Raw genomic sequence first — 8347 nt, 5'->3', positions numbered from 1 at the left:
TACAAATATTAATGCCTTCCAGATTTTTTTTAATGTACCTATGCTTTTTAATGGGACAAGCATTATTTAGGTATGGGGTGAAGCTCAGTGCTACTGCAAGGCAATGCAATATTAATGCGAGTACTGTATATAGTTCTAAGCCCTTCCCTCTTCCCCAAGGAAAGAGCTAACAGATCTTTATGCAGGCTTTGGAGACATGACTACTCCTATGCAGTGCAACCACCTCAGGTGAGAAATAGTGAATGCTAGAGCCACTATTTAAGTTGAAGCCAATGTTCTCTTTGAGTCAAAGTGAATGCATGAACTCCCATGCTCTGTGCTTCTCAAGGAAGAAGTCATCTTGGACCACATTTTCAAAACACTTCAAGATACAGTAAGAAACCCTAGATCCAGGTTTTTTTCTACTTAGCAGTAGGCCCCTCATACATCTAAATTAGGAGAAGGATCACTCTAGGGTTTCTGTTTATTCAGTGGAGACATAATGGCACCCTTGAAGTGTGACTGAAATCGAGATGTGTGGAAGCACTCCTTGGAGAGGCCTTTCTGTCTTCTGGAGATTATAGAGGGAATCTAAAGCAACTACATCACTGTCCCAGTGCCTAAATGAAGTGTCTGAAGTTTGATGGGATGAATTGGTACCATAGAAGTATTTGAAAAGTACCTCAGAAAGTTAATAAGCAAGATGATGCACCTCCTTAGATTATTTTTAAAATTGATTCCTATCTGCTTCTTCAGGCACTCAGTAAATTGGTAAATCTGGACTTCTAGCTATGCAAATGGGGACAGTCTGAGAAAGCTTCCAGGAAATCCTGTTACACATTATAACTTGGCTGGCTTCATTTAGGCTCTGAGGTGTTGTCAAATGCCAGTCGACAGGAGCCAATCCTTGCTGAACATGAGGGCTGGGGATATTTTTTTTTACTGCACTGGCCTAATGCTTTGATTCAGCACAGGTGCCTATCAATATGAACAGTCCCAGCAAAGTCAATGCCTGAAGTAGACACCTTTTATACACTGAATTAGGACTAGTAGATCTCAAACTGTGCTAATTCTAAGGGAATATGAACTCTCTCGATATGCCTTAAACTTTTTAAGTACCTGTTCTGCAATAATTTTTTCTCTTACTTACATTACAGTAGGGCCTGGCTGAGACCAAAACCCATTGTGTAAGGTACCACACAAAACATGGCAGGAAGAATTCATGTCCCACAGATCTTACATTTTTTCTGAACGTTTGTAGCTTTTTCAGAGTCGAGTGACACTTGAACAAAGAATGTTTGAAATATTGCCTTAATTCTTATGTCTTTGGCTGAAATAATTTCTTTGAAGACATGGATGTTGGCCGAATGTTATTGCGGAGTTGGAAACCAGACAGTGCACCTTGAAATACAGACACAGCTGGCAATAAAACTACAGTTAAACCACAATCCCTGAAATCACTGTATCTGCTTTTCTTGCTTGAATGGTTTTGGAAAACAGCTTTCTGCTTTGGAGCCAACTTATCTACCTGTTCAAAGTAAGTAAACAGCACCTTGTCTGGTGAGTTGGTCTCAGAGATGGGTTGTATTAACTGGTTTTGTACCATGTCTGTTAAATGATAAATTATTGGAGGAAGGGCTGCCTCTTTTGCTGCATACATACAGAGCACAAAGATGCCCAAGCCTCTGTAATTACTGTGATACAAACAACAACAGAACTTTCCATTTCTGGTTGTTGTTAGATCATGTGTCAAGTCATGTAAAGAGCTTTTAGTGTGCACTCGGAAGCCTTTTTTATATAGATGAGGTTTTCAGCAATTGATCCACACACTGTAAAAATCAGTTGCATATTGGCTCCATGCCTGGAGCTTGATTGTTCCCATCACTGTTTTCTGGTGAATGCTTTCTGCAAGGTACATAGAAATTGTCAAGTAATTGTTGCTTAAGCTTTCACATATGCAAAGAACCTACAATATGGAGAGCATTATCCTCTCTAGATTTACCAAATACTGCACAAATAGGCATTGTCTGCAGTATTTTTCACTACATTCTAATTAAGAGCTGTCTCTTCCAGTGCTGGCCCAACACATTAACATAGGGGAAGTACCTTCAGTGCTTCAAACAGAAATCTTTACAATTTTCATTTTGATGGCATTTTATAGCAACCTGCAAACACTTCCAGACCTGACACAGTAAGGAAAGGAAAGCAGATTAACATTTCTGTTCTGACTCAAATCCAATATGATTATTTTAGCAAAGCTTGGGCTGACAGACCCTGTAGCACTGTTGTGCTATCATGTTAGTGGTGAGGGAGGGAAGGCATGTTTCTTAGTTCAACCTAGGCATACACTTCCACCCTTTGCAGCCTTTCTAGAAGAGGGAAACCTAGGTGCAGGCTAGAAGGGAACTACTCTGCATGCCAGTCAGATTCATATATGGAACATTTCAGCTTGATATGCCACCTATAGTTTTGTTTAGACAGAGTAGCTTTTCCTGCATATTTCCTCTGGTGCCCATCTCTTTCTACTAACTCTGCAAGTTGAATGCCGATGCGAGGTGCTAAATTCCCTGTTCTTCCTCTTGCAGCCCACAGGCCTAAAGCATTTCTGCTTCAATGTCCACATATGGGCAAGTAAACATCTAGTCCCAGAAGTGTTAAGAGTGGAGGTTTGAAAAGAATGAGAATTAAGTAAGAATGATCATTCAGGAGACCTAAATACAAAAGGGTAGATGAAGGGAGACACTTCTGAGGCACATTTTTACACTTTTCCTTGTTCTGGTGGGAGATAATGTGCTTCTGGCTTGTCTTAGCAACAACAAATGGCACTATGCTGTGTGGTGGCCCTAGTACTGCAACACGGTCAGAGGATCTCAGTGGGACTATATAGCTTGGCATATATTATTTTTAGCAAAAGAATTCAGAGTACCTGGGTTTGGGTGTGTAGAATGTGCTGGCCCTCTTTCAGGACTGTTTCTGAAAAGTAGCTGTCAGATTTTCTATTTTCACTCAAAAAAACCAGAACACCTCAAGACTGTATAGCAGATCTCAGCTGTAGAAATAAAACAGTGTCAATCAAGAAGCTCTACACTTAGCCAGAGATCCTGCTGCTTAATCAAAAGGCATGCAGAAGCTTCTGGGAGATGCAGATATTGGAGTCTAGCCCTATAAAAAGCAGAAGTCAAACACGAACATGTTCTACACATTTCAGTGTAGCTAGTACACAGCACAATAACTCCCAAGAAACAACAGACAGTCATGCTCCACTTTGTGACAAAATGTTTTAATGTCTGACTGCTGGAAGAGAAGGGAAAAAATATGGGGCCTAATGCAAAACCTTCTGAAGACATGATGATTTCCACTGATTCCAGTTTTTGGCAGGCTGGGTTTAAGAAGGCAGGTTCAATATGCATTTGAAGACAACACAGAGCAGGGTCTTCAGAGCAAGATGAGGGAATTGACTTTAACTTACCAGTTCCAGTGAGCTTCAAGAATAAAATAAGGCAAAACAGATGCCCCCTTATCAACAGTTCTTCCAAAGCCAACTCCTGCCCTAAGTCCAAATCTTCACTAACAAGCAGCATGTAACTGAAGCTTTCTTACTTAGGTTCAAATACAATGACTAGAATATAGATCAGGAGCTTCTGTGGTCATTGGGCTGTGGCAGTCTGATGAGGGAACACAAATACATGGTGGCTTGGCAATGGGAGGTGTAGATCTGTTTCACCTCATTGGCACAGGTTTAGTAAGTGACTGTGTCTGGGTTTGTGCTTTAGTCCCTTCAGTGAAAATGGAGTGTAACTACTCTTTTGATCTCTCCCTCTTCCCTTACCGTGTCTGTCTTTTGGCTGTGAGTGTAAATCTTCTCCTTTGTGCATGTAGCACTGTCTTTAAGTGCTAATGGAATAGTACAGCCAATGTAAAGTAAAGGTGAGAGTCAGAGCCCAGATAATTCAGAGGAAACACTCCCACTGATGCTGGATGGCTGTCAGGCCCAAACACAGTTGTTAGTGGAAAACAGAAATGTTTTGTACAAGTCTTTTTTCCTCTTCCTCTTCAGAATGGCTGCAATGAGACAGGAACTTTTCTGCAAGTTGCAAAAGACCTAGCCCATCCCTGATAATCCTATGCTTTTCAAAACTGCCTACAAATAAAAGTGAAATCCAAAACTCTCTTCCTGCCAAACAGGCCACATTGCTAACTGAAATGGCTTTCTAGTGGCGTGACCTGCAGGGATGTCTGATAAGCGCGTGGTCTTTCTCCTACCAGTTTGTTTTTAATCAGATCTGAACAATAGAAGCTGACAATGAAATCCCAGAGTCTCACCCAGAAAGTTCCTCAGCTTTTGGCTGGACTTTTTTGTTTGTCTGTTGTTCTTGGTATACTCTGCAATCTGCTGCCTGGAGAGCTACACTGGCTTCACACCAGGAAGTTGCAGACAGCATCTTATTTGCATATAACTCTCCATACTGTTTCCTCCGGAGTAAGTGTCTGAAGAGATCACTTAATTGCAGGAGCATACTGAGGTGTCTGGAGTGCTCCACAAACCACAGGCCAGAAGGAAGCAAACGAGAGGAAGCATGGTTTCAGCTATAGGTCAAGAAGGAGCATCCTCCACCTCTGCCACAGCCTTCTCATGCACTTGGGCAAGTCTCTCACTCATGCTGTCAGTATGCTAGAGCTAATCAGGCATTGTTCTGCTTAAAGGCAAGTCCCATTTTCAAAACAAATTTAGGCTTTTCTCAACTCTGAAGCCTTAGCCCACAGATCTTCCTAAGACATAGATGTCTTAAGTTCTTGAATTGCTCCAAAAATGCTCATCTGTTCTGTCAACACAGTAGATTGTTGCTCACATCACCTTTAGCAAAATCCAGCTCTCAAGGCTAATGAGAGCTGGGAAGACAAGTGGCACAGCCCTTCCTGTGTGTCTGCAATCACAATATGCCTCCATGATCCCTGGGAGCTTGGCTGCTCACACATGCTGCAGTCTGCACTGCTGGGGTCTTACTACTAGCTACTTTCAGCTGGAGCAGAACATTTGTACGGTCTGCAAGCAAACTTCATCTTCCAGATATGTTATACAGATATGCTATGTTTTGCAATTATGAGTTATGTTTTTCTATATGGATACGTTATGTTTTGCAAATTTGAGTGGAACAAAACCCAAAGCTATTTAAAATCTCGGCCCTTCACTTCAGCTCCTCACATGTAAGACAATACTCCTGTTAGGAGACCTGTCTGGATTGTAGTTCTTCAGAGGGAAGGCTGTCCTGCATTGCCTGCATACTGCAGTCCTGTTCAGGACCTCCGTAGACACTCATCTCGTGATAAAAACTGATCACACAGATTCATTTTTGCAGGTAAAATGTGCCAGGGAATTTTAATCCTGGGTGCAACTACCCACAGGAATGGCAGGAACTGAGAGCTAGGAGTCTTTTCCACTGGAGAGAAGGAAGTATGTTAAGGCAGCCTGGATAAAGATTTTTGTCCAAGTCTGTTATTTACCTTTTTGTTTGGGACCATTATATACACGGCTAAGACAATACAACCTTCTGGAAAACTAGAAGTATGTTCTTTTCCATCTCCCTCACATCAGGGAAACTTTATAGGCTATGTACAAAGTATTGCAGAGTTGGTTAGTTCCACAAACACTTAATCAAACTTGCTTTATTTTTGGACTATCTTCTGCTCTGCTATTCTCACCTAATGCCTAACTACTTCTAAGTTGCCCACAAGCTTCATACTTAAGCTTTGAAAAACTAATAAATACAGTAATAAACATATAACAAATTTGGAGTCCTAGTTCTTTTAATTCCTTATTCAGGTGTTCTCCAGCAGCAGGTCTCCTATTTTTCTGTTGCAACCAGGGTTGTTTGGTCCATTTATTAATATTTTTCTTGATTTAAATATTTTTTATTTCATTAACTTGCAAGCAATGCTGATTCTTAATATGATTTTTTTAGCCTGGTCGAGCACTGTATTAGTTGTAGTAGTATTAACAGCATTAATTATAATACTTAATAATGCTGGCATGTATTTTGTTTAAAATGATTTGCTTATCCTTAATGAAAATGTGTATTCTGCTTGGTTTAGAGTCTAATTATCTTTTATGAACCAGAGTAGGAAATTTGAAATTTAAATTTCAGCAGCATAGAAAGAATCAACAAAGACCCTTAAATGACTGTGAAAATTCAAATGGTTACGTTGGTGGCAGTCAAAATTTAGCAGGTATTGAAGAGATGCATTATGTCAGCTGCATTACGACAAAGAATTAGAAGTCACCATATGGCTCAATTTTCTCCAAATACATTTTTCCAAATAGCAATTTCTTAGGCATTTAGCAACTGGCAAGTTGAACTTCAGCTTTGGTTTCTTTGATTCAGGATAAGGATGGGAGTAAAAAAAGGGGGTTTGGTAACTCTGAAACATTCCAAACATATTTTTTTTTGTAAGTTATTGGTGAGGGGTGAATCTTACACCATGCTTTGAACATAACCAAACTGAAGGTGCAATTATGAATAGGCTGAAAATCTCAACAAAAGCCTTCACTTCCACACTTCACTGGCAAACAATTTGAAAACAATCTACATTTGTAATAGTATTCATGGAAATATTCTAGTTCTTTTGCTCAGGGTACTAAGACTTAGGCCTTCAGCTCTGCAGCACAGCTAGTTAGAAACTTACTGATGAAAGTTTCATCAGCAAATGCAGAGCCCAAAATATTTAATTCAAAACATTTCAGAATTTAATGAGATGGTAAGCCTAATATGTTTGCATGGGTTTCCAGCATATGCTTGAGTTTCCAGCAGGCTGAAAATCTGGTGTTTCCTGGATCTATGCCTCTGTAGTGCACCATCAGACAGGACCTGTGTGGCACAGAACTTCTATGACGACGGCCCTGACTCTCCCTAACTGAGTTTCCAAGGTCAACATAGTATTGGACATGGTCCCAAACAGCTACTAAACAAAATCTTGATGTTCTGTGCCCATGGTGGTAATTAATTCAGGAAACACCATGACAGTTTCTCAATGAATTTTAAAATGGTTTTAAACCTAATCTGAAAACTAAAGTTTTACATGAACCCAGACAGCCAACACTTTGAACTCATGCCAAAAGGGCAGCTGTCCCCTAGTGACTGCTCGCCAAGGACAGGATCTGCTTAGGCTCCCAAATCCTCAAGAGGAATATTTTTCGTTCCAGAAGAAAACTGCTCCCTCCCTCAGTCTAAAGATTGTCTTGCTTTCCACCTCTAAACCAATACCTCCAAGTTTCTGAAAATACTTGTTCAGCAATGAAAGGTGAACAGTTCTAGCCTCAGAGGAAGGACTCCTACATAAACAGATTTTGATCTACACAAATCTCATTTACTGGTTGTTTCTGAAACCTGCAGTTCTATTCACAGATACATGATTTCTCTTTATCCCTCTTGTTCTGCCGTCACTGCTTTTATGTCACTTCAAAGATACATCAAAACATGGACTACACTACAGCCATGAACTACACTATTACAGGCTTTCTATGTAATTTCTAGTTAGAATCGCTGTTGTGTTCAAGACAGCAGAATGGATGGGTAGGAGGAAGTCTAGGAGCTTGTTGACAGATTAAGTGAGATTGTATCTATGATGAATACTATTTCTGTGTTGTCCAGTCTTAAAACAAAAAGACATTTTTTTCTTTTTACTTACTGTGATGATAGGAGTCATATTCCCTCCTATGTTACCAGTATGAGCCTGGGAAAAGTTCTAACAGGAAGTTCCATCATCCAGGGGAAATATTACATCTCCGTAAGAGGTTTTCCTCATTTTAAACTGTAACTATCTCATATATTTTGAGTTAGAAATGGAGAACACAATTTGGATCGTGAAGATAATTAACTACTGCATTCTCCATCAGTTCAGATTCTGCAGTGTGTGGGCAGCACTAACCTAAATAGAGTTTAGAGCTGTCATGCAAGAATCACCAAGATGCAGTTTGTGGCTGTTTTATGTAAGAGGTCACAGACTAGCTGGCCTTTTCTGTCCTTGAGTACTTGTGTGACTGCTTGAACAAAGCGACTCTGTCATTCTCTGCTGCAGTTCCCTGCCATGAGATCAGAAAATGTCCCTTTCATAATCATAAGATAGGGAGAAAAGAAAAACGTCTACGTGTCTTAGTGTGATGCGGCTGACACTGTGCCAACTGCTAACCTGGGCAGAAAGGGACGCATTTAAAATAGTGAGATACTGTCGTGTCTTGGGGAAGACATTAACCATAACTGGGGCACTGTCCCGCACCACACCTTCCCCCGTGGAGGGATCCAAACAGGGACAGGCACGTTCCCACCAAATGCCACGGGGTCCCACGGCAAACACTGCGCATCCCGCAAGGCCC

At 40.7% G+C, this 8347-nt stretch overlaps 1 protein-coding gene across 1 annotated transcript in view; it reads left to right on the top strand.

The window, feature by feature from the left end:
* The window catches only part of PLEKHB2 (pleckstrin homology domain containing, family B (evectins) member 2), a 28445-nt gene that overhangs the window by 8135 nt on the left and 11963 nt on the right, over nt 1-8347 (top strand). Inside the window, exon 2 of the mRNA XM_010568217.1 lies at nt 3373-3376. The gene's annotated coding sequence lies outside the window, so the exon portion shown is untranslated. The remainder of the gene's footprint in view (nt 1-3372; nt 3377-8347) is intronic.

The sequence above is a fragment of the Haliaeetus leucocephalus genome, unplaced genomic scaffold (genome assembly GCF_000737465.1).
Source record: "Haliaeetus leucocephalus isolate CR32 unplaced genomic scaffold, Haliaeetus_leucocephalus-4.0 Scaffold240, whole genome shotgun sequence".
Lineage (NCBI taxonomy): Eukaryota > Metazoa > Chordata > Aves > Accipitriformes > Accipitridae > Haliaeetus > Haliaeetus leucocephalus.
Note: the sequence above shows the minus strand (reverse complement) of the source record. Positions and strands in the feature narration are given on the sequence as shown.